Genomic DNA, 9,797 nt, shown 5'->3' with positions numbered 1-9,797 from the left:
TGGCACCATTCACATCAATAAACATCACCCGAGCCAAAGAAACACTGGCCTCACTGCTGTATGAGCCAAGGGCACAAACACTTGACAGCACCAACTCCTTCAGCAAGGACAGCATCCTCAAACTAGAAGAAGCAGATAGACCTGCATCAGGAGGACATTATTTGAAATGAGCCACAACACACTACAGCACCCAGGAACTAAGAGAAGCAGAGGAGATTAGGTTAGATTACAGTAGATTACTTACAGTGTGGAAACAGGCCCTTCGGCCCAACAAGTCCACACCGCCCCGCCGAAGCGCAACCCACCCATATCCCTACATCTATCCTTTACCTAACACTACGGGCAATTTAGCATGGCCAATTCCCCTGACCTGCACATCTTTGGACTGTGGGAGGAAACCGGAGCACCCGGAGGAAACCCACGCAGACACGGGGAGAATGTGCAAACTCCACACAGTCAGTTGCCTGAGGCAGGAATTGAACCCAGGTCTCTGGCGCTGTGAGGCAGCAGTGCTAACCACCTGTGCCACCGTGCCGCCCTGTACAACACCTGTACAACGTATTCAGGAACAACAGGTACTCGATAAGTACAGTCCGCCAATTCCTACACAACAGACCTAAACAAGAAGACACAACATGTTCAGAGACTCTAGCCAGCTTGCCATATATTAAAGACATCTCTGAGATGATGACCAGACATGCCCCTAGGCATCACAGTAGCCACCAAACCTACCACCACACTCAAACAGCTCCTGATGAATTTAAAAGGACCTCATATCAACAACCAGCAGACAAATGTCACATACAAAATACCCTGCACGGACTGCAACAAACATTACATTGGATAGGCGGGCAGGAAACTAGCCACCAGGTTACATGAGCACCAATTGCCACCAAAAGACATGAGCAACTATCACTAGTACCCACACACACAGATGAGGAGGGACACCAGTTCGACTGGAATAATACATCCATCCTGGGACACGGTAAACAAAGACATGCACGGGAATTCCTAAAGGCCTGGCATTCAAGCTGGAACTCCATTAACATACACATCAATTTGGATCCTATTTACTAACCTCTCAGAAAAAGAACTGCAAGTGATATCACCCACAACAGACCAAAGACAGATAAATAACAAGCGGCACAGAACATCAGCGCTTCATCGGAAGCTCACTGATGTTACCTAGCATGGTGACAAATGTCTGAGAACAAATCTACCAGCTCAGTGAGCAAAATTACAACCCAAATATCTGTACTTTCATATTTCAAACTTCACATTAGCTTTGCATCTTTGTTGAATCAGTATGATGATAACAGATCAATAATTTTGTTGTTTATTGAAGAAACGTGGTTGCTGGATCATTTTTATTCTGAATCTAATATAGATAAAGTTTATAATTAGTGATATCAGGAACAGGGTGAAATGTTTAATTATACACTGTGACCAATGGAGTAGTGGGACTAGAAGGAGACAGTATACTTCTCAGCCACAGTTGTAACATTTGTGGGCAATGGTGAAAGAAAAAACATTTACAGTTGACTTCAAAGAAGCAGCCAGTGATTTATGTGGCTTGTGTTTCCCTTTCTGATGACAGTTTAATTCTGTTGTCAAGTCACTAATCTCTTGGAGCACAGCAGTAGTGTCAGCAAGTCATCCAGCAGCTGAGCATATTAAAATATTCACTGATAGCAATGACAGGAAGAAAAAAGCACTTCACTTCTAATTTAGATGCTCAGATATCAGATTAGATGATGATTCAATTAAATTAGAAATGAAAACAAAGGTGAATTTAAAAAAAATTGTTCTTAATTGTGCTGGCTTGTGTTATTATGGAGAAATATGATGTTCCACAATTATAAAATTATTTTCTCAGAGCCAATGCAAATGGTTAACAGTAATTATGAAGTTTGTATGCTTTTAAAGCCAATTACATCTCATACAATCAACTGCAACTCTTTATAAGGTTTTTACCTCAAGGCAAACAGTTTAAGAGTGTAGGTTGTCATCAATTCAGAATGCAACCTCTAGTGAATTGTAGAATCATTGACAGCAGCTTCTAGATTTGCTGCTTAAACTGCACATGCATGGATTTGGAGGGGGGGGGGGGATGATGGGGGGGACGGGCGAAAAAAAGGGGCGATGGGGGGCACAAAAATTTATTCATGTGTAACTACTTATCCCACCTCCTCTAATTGTTTCAGTTGTGTCAATGAGGAAATCAGCATGCATTGCTACTGCTGTATCTGGGGAATCAACAGTTTTCATCACACCACAAGTTAATTTCTCCACCAAAAAATGGCTCAGTTTCAGTGGAGTAAAGATGGAATTCACCAAGAATTTCACTGTCATTACCAATGCAAAATCTGGGCCAGTATTTTACTAGCATATTTCTGTAAGTTGGCTTGTTCAATTATTGAATAATTTCTACAATCAGTGTCTTATGACAGCTGGAAGAGAAGCTAATAGTACAGAATGTGAATTTCCATTTTTATCTTTTGCAAAACAAAGTGTTATGGACCAGGCCAGACCCCCTCATAACATTTCAAGAAGGCAGCCCAGATTCTAAGCTTTCTAGGCATTTTAAGCAGTCACTCATGGATACTCTAGGAGTGATGCACTGGCCCAACCACTCAGTTTTTAACAAAACAGAACTTATTTACAGATGACTGAATGAAACACGAACAAAAGAGAACGGAATTTCGAATAACTTAACCTTTGTGAAAACCCAATTGACTGGATGGCAACTTAATGATGCTGTTACAAAATACTTGCTACATCCCTTAAACACATCCTTGGCAAAAAAAAAGGTAAAAACAAACAGAATCTTATAGGAGATGTCAGAAAGAGAGAGAGAGAGAGAGAGAGAGAGAGAGGTTAAGCATGGAACTGCTTCTTTGGGTCCCCAGCCAAAACTTGACCAGCACCTACAAACAAAACAGCTTGCTAGGACCAAACCAAACCCTGAACTGACCACTCCCATTTCATCATACAAGTGTTTTAGAAAAACATTGAAAAGCTTTTTAAAGTAGATATTTCCAGACATATTGGAACCTCTGCTTTTACAACCCCTCTGGAAAAAAAAACATGAACAGCATAACCTTGTTTAAGGAGCAGCATAGTCACAGAAGATCCAAAAATACAAAATTAATTCCATCTTTTGTAATGTCAAGATCTCAGACCTGAAGACTACAGTCTTCAATAATTATTCTATTTTCTTTAATAGTATTTATAAACATAACGAGTACATGTTATATAGTAGGGAATTATAGAACTGGTTTGAATTTAACCCAGTCACCTAAAGAAGACTAGCATTATATTTATAGGCATACCTTGCTTGTTGCAAACAGTTGTAGGGAACCAAAAATGATGGTCTTTAGCTCATTAATGAGTTTGCATGACACACAGCGAGACCTGATCTGATCAGGGTAGCCATCAATCCACTGGATGGTTTTGATGCACCTTATATCAGCATTTAAGCTCGCACAATGAACAAATGTCCTATTTATGACATTGCTAATAAGGTCATCTTATGGCATACAGAACTGAAGAAATCCCGTTGTAAATAGTGACCAGCAAAAATAGTTTTGTACTACTGTAGTACAGAAACCCTGGCTGATTTCTTAATAATGACAGCAAGGAATGGGAGCTCAACTGTCTGCTCCATTTCAAAGGTGGACTTTCATGTAAGAGATGCTGTTCATACTAATTCACAGGACCCGGTTCTTTGCAAACAGACAAAACACGTAAACACACTGCCTGTTTCAACTCAAGAAAGCAGGTGATTACCATTGCCCTAAGGAATGAGTGAGACAATGTCTTGACCAATCAGATTCAACCTACCTCATTTAAAATTTAAACAAAACTTGGCCATCAACTGTCATTAACTGGTATATTTTCCATTGCAGTACCTCTCCCAGTCAAAGTCCACTTGTTAACCAATCAGTACTGTGACAATGTAAGCTTCAGAACTAGAAAAATAGTTCATGGATTGAAAGATACAGCAATAACTTTCTGGAATAAATTGTTTCCTGTGAGAGAAGAGGTAATATCTGCTTGATAACTAGCTGCATTCTGACAAATGGGCATTTAAGTTTGCACAACAAATGCCCTCAGGGGAAGGGGTCACTGGCAGGACAAGCTGCGTTTAGGGCAGCTTACACCAAATATAACAAGGAAATGTAACAAGTGAAGCTACTTGACGTGAAGGCAAGCTACAGATTTGGTGACTTCTGAAGTGTCATAAATAATCACAATGAGCTTCACATGACAGAAATTCTGAAAAGAATTCAACTTCAGGCTTCTTCAGTCACAGAACACTAGAGAACCACAAAATGCAGAGCTGAAGTGGAAACTTGATACCCAAGAGGTTTCCACTTAGGAAAGAGCAGTTGTTTAATTGGAAAACACAGAATTATAGGAAAGGATAATATCCCACGAGATGGACAAATCAGACGAAAATTGTTTACCTCTCAAATTATCAAAGACTACTTGAGACAGCGCACAGGAATGCCAGAAAGCACAGAGCCAGGTTCAGGTGTCAGAAATTAAGACTTAGGAACTTGAAAGTAAATGTAAAGATCTTCAGGGCAGCATTTAAGTTACTGTATCAAGTGCAACGTGACATTCTATGTACAAAATAACCATAAGCCTCTTAGTGGCTTCATGATATTAGTACGGATGCCACCCCTTGGTCAGTAATGCAGAAGTCTGTGCATTCAACCAGATCATTAGCAGGGCCTGTTACCGTTTGACTGTTATTCTACAAATAATCAAACACTGTGTGTCGACCAATGACATTGAGATTGCCTATGCCCAGAACTTTACGAGTGAATTTTACATGAACCATGGAAGTCAAGGCCACTTGCACTTACGGTCATGCACAGAACGTCAAATCACACTTGCATTTACATAAGAAGTGACTAAAAAACCTGTAGAATGTCCTGTAGGAAAAGGAGGATTAAAAAAAAGGGATAGCTGTGAGAAGCACAGGTAAAGTATTGTATGGAAATATGCATCATGAATTGGTACTAGTAATTCTGAATCTTTCAGGCATCTAGTCACCATCATGGTGTTGAAAACTTGACCTAATATTTATAAGGCATGGGTCAAGATCTCATTCTATCAAGATGATTACAAAATTGCAAGGAAAAAACAGGAAATTCAGGCATTTACAGTTCAGGAGGTTTGATAGTTAAAAACCCAGACACAGCTTTTAGTCATTTATCAAATCAATTAATGTCTCAAGTATATTTAGGTGCAATGAATAATGACACTAAACTAAGTCATCAGACAGGAACTTCAAGCAAAATCTGAGTGTTAAGGTGATACACAAAATGTGTGGACTTATGATTTATGGACTGGAGGAAGTGGAATAGATCTAGAGTTAGTTTTACCTGTTCTGTCTGAAGATGAAAATCAGTAAATATTACAACACTGCAAAAATTGGAGTGATCCATAAACACCATCTGGATGAGAATTATATCTTATGCAGTAGAAAAGGGGGAAAGACTTGTTGGGAGTACACTTAAAGCATACCAACAGATAAAATAGTCAGACAAAGGCAGATATTAAGAAAAACATTAAGGAACATTTCTGGTGGATGATACCTGGAATTGAGGAGGTAATATACACATGGTAGCCTGGGTTTGCATTATTTTCTCTCATTATTTAGTGTACTTTGATATATCTTACTTTCATTACTATTATGCTTTGCCATTGGCATCAGCAACAAATCAATGGCTTAAAATAGGATTAACTCTGTTAAAAACTGAATCTTCAAACTACAATGTTTATTTTCTTTATTGACATGCTTCTATACTATATGGCTTTGTGACTTATTTACTGACTGTTATTTTGCAATCCATTAATTGATTATTGGTTTGCATTTCTCTGTATACATAACAAAATGGTGTATTTTATTTAAATTCTGCATGGTTCAACAACTCTATTTGCTTATGAACCAGTGTGGTGGAAAATGGCCAATTGTAGTGTTTGCTCACTATAAAAATAATGAATGAAGAGGAGGGACTGTGCTAATGTAAGCTTCAAAACTTTAACAACCGTTCATGGATCAAGAATCAGCAGTAACTCTTTCTGGAATAAACTGTTTTATTGGACACAGTGGGTAACATCTGCTTGATAACTTGACGTCTTGTGATGAATGGGCAATTAAGATTGTCTACAGAAAGAATATCCTGAGATGAAGTTAACGGCAGGACAGGCTGTGTTTCGGACAGCTCACATCCAACGTAACAAGGAAGCTATTCCTGGTAAGGCAGGCTACAGACTTGGTGACTTCAGAAATGTCTGAAAGAAAGACTCCTCTCAAAGTGTTAACTTCAAATTCAGCTGAGAGCCAACCTTGTAGAAGTTCAATGATAAGGAACTTCACAGTCTGCTTGGGAATTCTATAGATGAAAGTGAGTAATGCAGATGCTGGGGATTAGAGCCAAGAGTGTGGTACTGAAAACGCACAGCAGGTCAGACAGCATGCAAGGAGCAGGAAAATAGCAGGATGAAAGGCTTTTGCCTGAAACATCTATTGTCCTGCTCCTCGGATGCTACCTGACTTGCTGTACTTTTCTAGCACCACACTCTTCAAATTCTATACTTTATAGGATTTGTATCATAATTCCCTCTCATTTATGAACTCTCCATTGTAAAACACTAGAGATTTCTTTCTTCCTTAAGTGTAGGGATCATCAATAAAAGATCTCTTGGCTCAGGATGCAGCTCATTCAAGTTGCTTTCTTAACCTAACTTGCTTTCAGCAGGTCAGGTCTATTGACACAGCCCTCAATACTATGCCAAATTATTCTTTTCACAAAGACCAATCCCTTATAGAATAAAAATAGACTGGCTGGACACACTTATTGATTTGAATCCACTATGATGCTGGTTTTATTACCGACAGATGCCCATTTAATTCCCTCTCTCTAGCATTCCAACTGCAATTTCAAGTCAAATCTCTTCAACTGATAATATTCAATTTGTAGTAAATGCATAAGTGTCTTCAATTTTTTGAATGCTTTATCAGAGTAAAGATTTCATCATTAAAGGCAATTTACACAAGACATCAATTAAGGTGAAGTTGCACTGGACTTTATTCATCCAATTTTATTCTCCACTTTATAAAAGCAATCTCTTTTTAAAGAAGATGCACAAAAATCACCTCTGCATATTCATTTTATTTGTTCCAATCATCATCTACAAAATCTAAACAGTCTCTTTTTGGAGTTCTGAAAGATGTGAATGGATTAGGATAGCTCCAGAAATAAGAAACATGAGTTAGAAAGGTACAGATTGTTCAGCTTTAATGTGACAGTTGTGTTCCTCAGTAACCTCGCACTATAGAAACTAGTGCTTATGGAACACCACTATACCCATTCAGGAGAAAATTTGTGTTATCCAAACAATGTCCACAATTCATCAATTGGATTAAACACAATTCGTGCTGATAAAATCCACGTTACAGCAGAATGACCTGTGGGCTGAAGCAGTTGAGACTGATTTTCCTCAGAATGAGAAACATGGTGAGATTTGATGAAGGCTTTCAAAATCATGAGCAGGCTGAATAGACATGGAGAAACTGTTCCAACTCATGAAAAAGGAACAAGAACAAAAGAGCATTAATTTAAAATGATACGCAAAAAAAAAAAAGCAGGGTTGATGTGAGAAAAAAATCCTGACTTAGCAAGCAGGGATGGCATGCGCTGCCTTCAATCGAGGCATTCAAGAGAGCATTGGATGATTTGGAGAGAAATAGTATGTGAGAGCATGAAGGAAAAGCAGGAAATCGGCAAGAGTCAATTATGCTTTTTTGAAGAGCCTGTGTAAGTATGATGGATTGAATAGCCTCTTCGTTTATCATGACAATTCTGTGACTTAACTTGCTTATTTGCCCACATGTTCTAAAACTTGGAATTGTTTGTTTCCTTTCTCAAAATTCATTTCATGGTTTAATGATTTAATTAGCATGTTCATATTTCAACTAATCAAGTGCACTTTATAACGCCTTGATAATAGCTTTTCATCTTTTCCCTGTCTCATTTATACTTGATAGAGATTACAGATTTTCAATCTGGAGTCCAAGAGAGAATTCCAGAAATATTGCAATGTCAGTCACCTTATCATCAGACTTTTAGTATTATGATCACAAACTGTCAGAATGAAGTAAAATAGTGACTGTCAACTTCAATACCATCATCTGATCTAATATTTGAGACTTTAATGGACTGAAATGGTTCTACAAAGGGGCTAAAAATAGTGACCTAAAAATGACATCACTTGACCATACAGGTTAGTCTAGTTTCATGAAACCTGCTTACTGGAGAAACTTAGGCAAACTGGTAGCATCTGTAGGGAGAGAAAGAGTTAACATTGACTCCTCTTCAGAACTCAAGGAAAAAAAAAACTTTGCAAATAGCTGCAGTAAATAAATTTAAATTTTTATTGGAGAGAGGTGTCACTATTTGCTGAGATTAAAATTTTCCTGTGACCGACTGGGAAAATTGAAAAGGGGAGTCAAGTCATCTCTGCCTCTGAAAAAGCCCAATGCCAATACTGACTACAAAGAAACATGAGGAAATTAATATCTTCTGATAATATTGCAGTTAGCTGATTTCAGTCAACAATCCCAATAATCAACCAAGCAAGCCTGGTCTCAGAATAAAGAATTCGGTCATAGGGACAATCAAAGAACTGTAAAATGTGAACAGTTTTACCTTCATTTTTGGACTGCACACACACATGCTAAACTGCTCAGAGGTCACATACATGTAACATCTTCATAAACTCTGGAAAACCTTGTGTTTGGCGTAACAATGCTACACTAAGAATTAATTAAACACATTTTTATTGGAGAGAGAAGTAACTGCTTAAAAATCCCTTGTAACCAATGGAAAAAGTTGAAAAGAGCAGACAACCTATCCCTCACCTGATCATAACATGATTAAATCTTTTGCAACTGTTAACTCACAAACAATGGATCTTATGGAAGAAGTGTACCAATTTGCTTCAAATGTTGTTCATTCATTACAACGTGGGTCAATTAATCTAAGTGTTATTGAGTATATCGAGGTTTTAGATATTTATTACTTTTAACCAAATACAAGATTTTCAAAGAATTCCATTAACTTGATGAGAAAAGACCCATCTTTCATAAAACTGCAGTGGTTTGGCACATTTCCTTTATTTAATTGCCGGATCCAGAATTACTCCCACTTGCACATTATAACTAGAGGATATTTTCTTCACTGATCTTCATATACGTACTTATGGATCACAACTAACCGCAGAGAAATCCAGTCCCAGCTCCTATTTCTACATTCATTTCCTTGGATTTAATTTTAGATATGATCTTTTTCTGCTACCCTACAAATATTGAAATTTTTCAAGTTATACCACAGTGCTTGGTAGCTGATTTCAGACCACAATGGCAAGCTGATTTGGCATCAATACTAATGATGAGGTATTTAGTCAGGATTTTCAATTCACGTCCAGTAAGCTCTATTAAAAGCGTACATATACACAGACTGGTTGAAGGCAAGACTTATTTGAGAGACCCTCTGTTCTCAAAGTGCATAGAGATGTCAGTATCAAAGTAACATTGCAACAGAGATAAGCATTGTTCAGTCATTGCAGTCTTCAAAACTCTTATCAGCTACATTGTAGCTTACCAAAATATCCAAATGATTCTTTAGCATCTAGCATTCATGATTTTTAAAAATGTTGATTGAAATCATTCTCTGAAAAGCAAACTAACAAAAACTGAAGGACTCTATTCGCATGCATCA

Source organism: Chiloscyllium punctatum, chromosome 44 (genome assembly GCF_047496795.1).
Source record: "Chiloscyllium punctatum isolate Juve2018m chromosome 44, sChiPun1.3, whole genome shotgun sequence".
Taxonomy (NCBI): domain Eukaryota; kingdom Metazoa; phylum Chordata; class Chondrichthyes; order Orectolobiformes; family Hemiscylliidae; genus Chiloscyllium; species Chiloscyllium punctatum.
The sequence above is the reverse complement of the archived record's forward strand: the minus strand, read 5'-3'. Positions refer to the sequence as shown.